The sequence below is a fragment of the Mus musculus genome, chromosome 1 (assembly GCF_000001635.26).
Source record: "Mus musculus strain C57BL/6J chromosome 1, GRCm38.p6 C57BL/6J".
NCBI classification, from domain to species: Eukaryota; Metazoa; Chordata; class Mammalia; order Rodentia; family Muridae; genus Mus; species Mus musculus.
The window spans coordinates 105,104,215-105,113,719 of record NC_000067.6 but is presented as its reverse complement, the minus strand read 5'-3'; positions in this window follow the sequence as shown (position 1 = coordinate 105,113,719).

Below are 9,505 nucleotides of genomic sequence, written 5' to 3'. Positions count from 1 at the left end.
GAACCAAATGAGAGTTTCTTTGCCTATAGCAGTGGTTCTCAAACTTCTTAGTGCTACAATCCTTTAATAAAGTTCCATACGTTGTGGTAACCCCAACCATAAAATTATTTTTGCCCTTACTTCATAATTGTAATTGTGCTATTGCTATGGGTCATAATATAAAATATCTGATATGCAACCTATCTGATATATGACTCCTGTGAAAAGCTTGTTGTAGCCCTGAAAGTTGAAAACCATGGCCTATGTTAGAATGAATTGCTGTCCCAGCACTGACACCTGAGGACCAGGAAGTCCTGTGTGAAGTATTGGTGGCCTGAATTTTTATTGAGGCTCTATGACACAGACATGAGTGACATGGTGGACCTCAGTCTTCAGTCCTTATCAACTCTCTATTGACTCAAAGCCATCAACCTCAGTGTTAGTTCTGCTTGCCAAGGCTCACTTGCCCTCAGTGTATCACTCCCAAAGGCATTATCTCTGGTCACACATGTAGGGCAGAAGTCAGGCTTCTTTTAGAGCTAGGCTTAATTTTCTACTTCATTTTCACTATTTCAGATTTTCATTCTCTTATTTATTTTTAAATGAATGTAAGTTTTTAAGTCACTTAGATATTGAATGAATGGGTAAAACTTAAACCACAGCACAACTGACATTTTTCTGTTTGTACATGCACTAAACATGTGAGCAGTTGCAAGCAACCTGGGTTAGAGATGCCAAAAAGTTCCTTTGATCTGTTTAAAGTCATAATAACACATGTTTGTCCCCACACAGTCCTGTTGAGCTTCACAATTCTTTCATCACATTAGAGTGCAATGCTTGCCAGGAAACAATGCTCTCCAAATGTTGAGGCAAAACAAAACACCTCACGGACATATCTGCTCACCTTAGAAGCAAAGGTCTAGCTTTCCTATTGTGAAATAGTAAAAAATAAGAAAAAGCAAGACTCATTTTAAATGCTCTGCTAAGAATCTCCAAATGCTGTAGTGAATATAAATATATAATTATATCAAATTAAGTGAAAATTTGAGCTTTCTGTGCATAGGATAGTGGACCTACAGATATGAATGCACAGAGCATGAAAATGCCAAGATAGCACAATGCTGAGGGGCACTGGCTCCATCAGATGAAGCTGCTGATTCTGCCAGAGTCAAGTAGAAACAAGAGCATGTGAACAGTTAGTGATTTGGGGCGACACAGGGAATGCCTACTCCATGTCATGTCAATGTGTGGTGCCATGTGTACAGCAATATTTGGAAACAAGGTATAATTTACTGACTCCGTGCTGAGACATGTGTCCCCCCAGCCATGGGAGGTGACCCTGCTACCCAGGGTTTTCTGCTCACTCTAGTGAGAAGAAGGAACATACATCTTTTGGGAAGAGACAGGGTTGCCCTGAAACACTTACTTCTAATGTAAGTAGCTCTTCTTCCCTGATTTCAGGTTGAGACCTAATTGATTAAGCTAATCTCAGAAGGTGGTTAGAAATCTTTAACTTTCAAGAGATTTTTTTAGAGTCATTACCATGATATGCTCAGAATAGCCTTATGAGGGTCGTGAATCCCATGAGGAGGGTATCCCTGGGCTTGCAGCAGGGAGGACTATGACTCCATGGCTATACTTGGAGAACTTCAGAGACCTGACTCACGTCTTAGGACTCATCATATTGTTGAAGTTCATCTCACAATACTTAGCTCCCTCTCCCCATCCCACCCCCCCCCCCACACACACACTGCTTTTTAACAAGCAAGAGTTTTCAAATTGTAAGGCATGCTGGCAAGATTTCCATTTTAAGAGGCTTAAATTTTTAATTTTCTTTCCCATCTCATCAGAACATTTAAAAAAGTTTTATGCTGCTTTTTATTATGTCACATTCTGAATACTTCCTGCCACTTAGAATCTGACTCTTCCCCCCAACCCCCCCCCCAAGAGAGCCTGGGCAGGGCCTGATTTTCTAGAACTCAGTAAATAGTGAATCCTGTAGGTAGAGAATAACCCACCAGGCAGAAATGAGTCAAAGCCCCTTCTGCCTCATAAGATGCCAGTAGGTGAAAGAGATAGAAGCTTATGAATTTGGACCCATGGGGACAGTAGCCCAGGGTGCACACAGTTTATCTAGCCTGCCTGGGACCTTAGGGATGTTGTTTAGTTTGTTTCTAAAGCATCCAGTGGCAGTGTCCTCCCCTAGCCTTAGCCTGCTGAATTGAATCAGGATGCGTGTCTTTTGTTCGATGCCCTCACACTAGTGGCATCTGTTTTGTTTCCATTCCAGTGACATCCTCATTAGATTTCAGGAAAAGCAGCTAGAAGCTTCATTAAAATGTCCTGAATTATTTTGGCTTCACCCTTAAGCAACTGCTTAATTGGCTTCTTTCCCTTGAGACCAGCACTTTCCTGTGGTGGGAAGAGAGGAATTAGAGCTTCCGGAACACAAAGCACCTGGGGACTTCTGGAAAGGACCCTCGAATTTGCTGAGTTTCCTGGAAGAAAATCATTGCTAGCACCTACATGGGCCTAATTCTTGTATTGTAAATATTTCCTGAATGTATGTCTGCTTATTTCAAGTCTATAATTTAAAGGGTGAATAGAAATAAGCAATAATGGATGTTTACAACAAAGAGGAATGAGATGTAGGCTAGTAGGTTAGTACTTACAAGTTCAGGCAAACATAGCCCATTGGTTCCTGGGAAAAGAGAGAGCATTTGTAAGTCAACAGCTACTAACATTCTCATCAAGCACTTAATTGTTCTTGTCAGTAACTTATCACTGTGTTCATGTTTGTAAACCATCACTATGATGTTAATCTTTATAAGTGCAAGCAATGTGCACACAAAACATTTAATGGTCTGTATTTATGTCTTCCTCATTTATTTATGCATATTTCTGTTTATGCCTGTGTGCCTCTATGTGCATGCCACATGTGGGGAGATGCATGTGGAGGCCAGAAGAAGGCACTGGATCCCCGGGAGCAGAATTTACAGCTGGGGCAGATGGCACCCAGCACAGCCCCATGCTCTGCAAGATCAGCTCCTTTTTTCTATTATTATTTATTAGGTATTTTCTTCATTTACATTTCCAATGCTATCCCAAAAGTCCCCCATACCCTCCACCCCCACTCCCCTACCCACCCACTCCCACTTCTTGGCCCTGGCGTTCCCCTGTACTGAGGTATATAAAGTTTGCAAGAGCAAGGGGCCTCTCTTTCCAATGATGACCAACTAGGCCATCTTCTGCTACATATGCAGCTAGAGACATGAGCTCTGGGGGTACTGGTTAGTTCATATTGTTGTTCCACCTATAGGGTTGCAGACTGCTTTAGCTCCTTGGATACTTTCTCTAGCTCCTCCATTGGGGGCCCTGTGATCCATCCAATAGCTGACTGTTTATTAGGTATTTTCATCATTTACATTTCAAATGCTATCCCAAAAGTCCCCTATACTCCCCACCCCCAACACTGCTCTACTACCCACTCACTCCCACTTCTTGGCCCTGGAGTTCCCCTGTACTGGGGCACATAAAGTTTGCTAGACCAAGGGGCCTCTCTTCCCAATGATGGCCCACTAGGCCATCTTCTGCTACATATGCAGCTAGAGACATGAGCTCTGAGGGTACTAATTAGTTCATATTGTTGTTCCACCTATAGGGTTGCAGACCCCTTCAGCTCTTTGGGTACTTTCTCTACCTCCTATATTGGGGGCCCCGTGTTCCATCCTATAGATGACTGTGAGCATCCACTTCTGTATTTGCCAGGCATTGGCAAAGCCTCACAGGAGACAGCTATATCAGGGTCCCTTCAGCAAAATCTTGCTGGAATATGAAATAGTATCTGCGTTTTGTGGCTGATTATGGGATGGACCCCCGGGTAAGGCAGTCTCCAGATGGTCCATCCTTTCGTCTTAGCTCCAAACTTTGTCTCTGCAACTCCTTCCATGGATATTTTATTCCCTATTCTAGGGAGGAATGAAGTATCCACGCGTTGGTCTTCCTTATTGATTTTCTTGTGTTTTGGAAGTTGTATCTTGCGTATTCTAGGTTTCTGGGCTAATATCCACTTATCAGTGAGTGCATATCAAGTGACTTCTTTTGTGATTGGGTTACCTCACTCAGGATGATATCCTCCAGATACATCCATTTGCCCAAGAATTTCATAAATTCATTGTTTTTAATAGCTGAGTAATACTCCATTGTGTAAATACTCCACAGCTCTTACTCTTAATCCCTGAGCCATCTCTCCAGCACCTTAAGCGGCGTTTGAAAGTCTCTACCAGAGTAGTGTAACCACACATAAATAAAGTGCATTTGAATTCAGACTACCTGGTTTTTTAATTTTCCTGCATCTATTGTCATCTGGATAATACTATCCCTGGCAGCTAAAGCTAGGACCTATTAGTTCTTAGCTTTCCCCCTTTCCCTCTCTAAACATCATGCACATAATTGCTCAATGTTTATTAATTGAGTTCCTTTATGTCAGTTTACATTCCACCTGCTGCTGGGTTTGTGCTGATAAGCACAAACCATCAGGTTTAGCATGGGGCATACATCCTTAATCATAGCACTTGGAAGGCAGACACAGGCATATCTCTGTACACTTGAGTCTAGTCTGGTGTACATAGTTTTAAGTCAGCCCGGGCTATATAGAGGGATCCTATCTCAAAAATCCAAACCAAGACTAAAATAAAACAAACAATAAAAGAGAAAAAAAAGCCAAACAAACAAAATCCCCAAACCAAAAAACCATAATTTCTACAAGAAATTTCTTCCACGAACCTATACTTTTAAGAAAACAAACATTTGAAAATATATTTAACAACATATATGTATGCACACATACATGTTTGTGTGTCTCTAATATAAGCATTTAAAGTTGTGATAAGTGATGGCTTGAGGAAATTAAATGAAAACCCAATTGAACACTGAATCATTGGGAATGGCTTCCTAATTCAGGGCATGTTGAGGTGAGGTAGACTGGAAAGATCCCAATGTTCCAATCCTAATGTCCATATGTGTCATTATCCCAGCACTTAGGAGTAGAGGCTAGATGATAGTCATGAGTTTGAGGCCAGCCTGGGAAACACAGTGAGTTCTACAATAACCTTGAGAAGTTCCCTATTTCAAAAATATAACAGAATATAATAGTACATACTGAGAACAACATAAAATGGAAACAAAAGCAGGAAAGAAAGAAAAATAATAAAGAAAGAATGAAGAGGAGAGGAGATTTCTATTTGGAAGGATGTCAGAGGTCTGACCTCGCTTGCAGAACTGAAAAGGAGAATGGGCGGTATGAGCAAGAAGGGACCGTGTGGCCATCAGGGATTTCAGAGGTCAGGCTACGTACGCAAAGGAACTAGCATAGGTTTGAAAGGGTCAGTCAGGCTGTCGAAGGGATAACCGATCTGAGGAATCTAGAGAAAGGGTATATTACTTTTTCTCATAGAAATGGAACACTAGAGAGGAGAGGGGCAAGAGAACCACGTTCTCTCTCAGTGGGAGAAGGAATGGACATGTTGATTGATTTGACACAGGAATCAGAGGGAAGGGTGATACACAGAAAGCGACTCCCACTTCTGATGGTGTGTCCTGCTCAGTGATTTTTCTTCAGACGACCTTTCTCCTGGAAGTATGTCCTTGCCTTACTCTCAGTCAGAAATAGGCTGAGCTGATTTTTCCATTCTGTCACAGGCCCTTGGCTAGAGAAACTAGAAGTCCCACAAGTTTCTCAAGTTGGATAAACACCCGGAAAGATTTGTTAACTCTAGTTCTTTTACAAACAAATAATTTGGAAGGAACTAAAACCACATTCTTTAGCAGTGACAATTTATAGGCTTATAGTACATGTGATGAGCATGAAGCCGACTCCATTATAAGGTTGAGACCTAGAGACTGTGCTCCTCCAACTCTAGGGCATTTTTTTATTTGTTTGATTTTCCTGTATTGGTTTACCCAGAAAACCTAGATAAGAAAAATCTTTTCTTGGTTTTATGTGTCTTACATCTCTCTGAGTTTGCTTCTTCAGGCCTGAAAAGTGTACTTTGCACAATAGGTCTCTCTCAGATACCTTCCACAGGAGACTCTAACCCTTCCCCAAATGCCTTTAACAGGTTTTAGTAGGACACCATCACAATAATAAACCCACTCACTGCCATGTTGTACAGGATCCGCCCCTCTGCTCAGGTCTTTTCAGGCACAGTCTCATAAGAGGGAGTGGCAAAATACCCTATCAAAGTCTTATGGTGAAAGAGATGGACTCTGAGCACAGGAGGGGCTTGTTCAAAGCTCTTGACCATGATCTTGGGTATCTGAGAGAACAACCTGAAGTTCTCTGTAATAGGTACACTCTGTGGTGTGACCTGTGATTGACCTTTGCTCTGGCAACAAGGAGTATTCATTTAAAAATATTTTTATTACATATATCCATTTGTGGAGGGGTGTGTACCATGTTTCACATGTGGCAGTCAGAGCACAGCTTGTGAAGATCAATTATTTCCTTCCATCAGGTGAGTCCCAGGGATTCAATTCAGCTCACCAAGACTGGTGGCAAGTGCTTTCACCTTCTGCTCTACCTTGCTGGCCCATGGGAGGTCACTTTTAACACCCAAGGGGAAACTTATTTAATTACTACCAAGTCCAGAATTTTATAGGACATTTCATTTCCTCATGGACTTTTTCTCTTTTCAGTTTTCTTTCAATTTCTTTAAAAGGAGAAATCTTTTTCTTCAAATTTCCAAATACACATACACACACACACACACACACACACACACACACACACACACACACACCCCTTTTGTCTCTAAGCCAAAAAGGAGGATTGAGTCACCACAGTTGATAACGTAATAGCCACAATATGATCTAATTAGTTAAAAGGTGTGTGCTAGGCATGGGTCTGCCATGGAATGATTATTTCTAATGTCTAATGTGGATGCTATCATAAATGAATCTTTAAACTATTAATGACTTCTTCAAGTTGAAGCCCAGTGGCTAGCATAGAGCCTTTATGCAATCTGTGTTCATTAGTGTTTAATTGTGAGCAAAGTGGTGCTAAGGATTCACTCACTTGACAGGCAAGTGCTGAAGGCTCTTTGCGTGTCTGGGTCTGAGGCTCAAGGGTGCTGAGATTTAGAGAATCCGGAATCAGAAAATGTGTGTTCATATCTCACTCTGTTCAATACTGTGAAACTTGATCAACCACTTTATCTAAGCCTTATATGACTCATTCAATAATTAAGCTAGTTAGAGGACCAATTTTATGGGACTGTTTGGTGTATTGAATGGAAGTGAATAGACTTCACTTAGAAAGATGCATTCATTGTACATCCTGAATAACCAGGGAGTACCACCTGTTATTATTATGGAAGAGAACATAACTATAGGTCAACGAAATTTATTTCATCCAGTGAGTCCACAAATCATCATGAACAAATATATCTATCTGAATTTCTCTGTCTATCTGTCTATCTGTCTATCTATCTATCTATCTATCTATCTATCTATCTATCTATCTATCATATGTCTGTTTGTCTATCTATCTTCTTTCATAATTTTTTCTTCAGTTATTCACAATGTGCAGCCCTAGCGATGCTATAATTCACAACCCAGGTCAGGTTGAGACCCTCCTGCCCATGCCTCCTCAGCAAGCATCACTACCAGCTGAAAATAAGGGAAAGTCAGAAATTAATTCTACAATTGTTTGTGAAGAATACAGTTTTATAAACCACAGATTTAAATGCCAGTTTAGTGATCTATTTGATATTGCAGTTAAGTGAGAGAGAACAGTGCTCTCCAGTCTAGACGGAGAAAGAGGGGTAGAACTGTAAACAGGGTCCCTGGGGAATAAGAGTTCTGTTTGTCAGAGAAACCAGGAAAGAGTAGAAATAAGCCCCAATCAAGGATTTTGATGTCTCTTGATATTTCAATAGCATTTGAATCTGTGAAAGAAGGAAGACCTGAGTTTTATTAGAAATATAGACTATACTAAAACCCAGCACAAACTGGATTTTGCCAGTGAAGACAGGCATAGCCTGGTGAACTACGCACAGAGAAGCAGGTTGGGCAAGGCCACCTTGGGAGTCAGCAGCTGGTGTTGGGCTAAGGTTAGGTGTGTTTTCCGGTGTGGAGCCCTGAAGGAAGTGGTGAATGCAGACCAGAATCTTGGTGGGGGCTAAGCCAGAGCACATGTGAATACAACTAGCCCCAGAGATCAGGGTATTCCTAAGGCTGGAAGAGTATAAGATGAAGAGAGATGGAAAAGAAGGGGAGAGGTGAATTCAAAGTCCAGCAAAATTGGCAGCTGCCTCCAGAGCAGTGCATCAACAAGGCTCAGGGTTCTAATCTCTGGACTTGGCTCAAAGGAGGAGACAGGCCAGAGCAAGGTGAGGCTTGTTTATAGATCTTGAACTCTAGTCCCTGGACAACTTGGGTCTATGGGGCAGGAGTCATTGTTTAAAACTTAATATGCAACTCAGAAGGCCTCAAACCTTTCTCAACTGTGCTTCTACAAAAAGGTCAGATTTTGCTTGTGGAGGCAGGTGCTGAGACCGAGAAACCCAGAATCTCCACAGAAAATAGTCACCATATTGCTTGGTAACAAAAATCAGTATATGCTACTAATATGGCAATTTGTATCTAGGAATCCTATAACCTCAGAGGAACCTCGAGTTTGTGTCAGATGAATCCATATAAGTCATACACCACGTTATCATGTGTGTGTTACATGTGCATATACATGTGTGTGTACAGCCAGGAAGCTCCATCTCTATATGCCTGGTCCCTGCCATGGCACTGGGGTTACAGTCACATGAGAGCAGGCCTGGTTGTTATGTGGTTGCCAGGATCTAAGCTTAGGTCCTCATGCCTGTATAGCAAGAGCTCTTATACCTCGAGTCATCTCCCCAGTCTCTTGCCCTGTTAAAAATAATTTCATATAACTTTTCCTACAAGTTGACAAATGGGAGCCGGCCCTTTTCACTTCCTGTTCTGTGAACTGTGGTTTGGAAAGCAGTTTCTGTATTGAAGAGCTCTGAAGAACATTATTATTCGACAGGAACAGTGATCACATTGGTGATCATTTGTTTTCTAATGTAAAAAATTGTATTTCAAATTCGTAGCAACCACTCTGGAGGTTCCTTTCAGTCAACATCTGTTTGTAGCATTACTGGTGCCCAATGAATGTCAAATGGTACTCAACACATGGAAAGACTCAAGTCTTCCCAAAATTCAAGCCACTGAGTCTGGGTATTTCGTCATTGACAAAGAAAGACTCATTCTCCGTCATCCAGAAGGGTTCACTAGGCAAATGTGATCCAATTGGTTTCTTTTTCCCAGTCAGCCTCTTAGGATTCTCTCCCTACAGCATTCCACAGTGGTTGTCACACCATCCTGGAGGAAGAATTTGCCCTCTGTTAGAATCCATGCAGTGTGTAGAGGATGCTTTCTGAGTGGTCTGATTTCCATAGAAGCTTTCTTACAACTCTGTAATTATATGTAACTGACAGGACGCAAGATAATT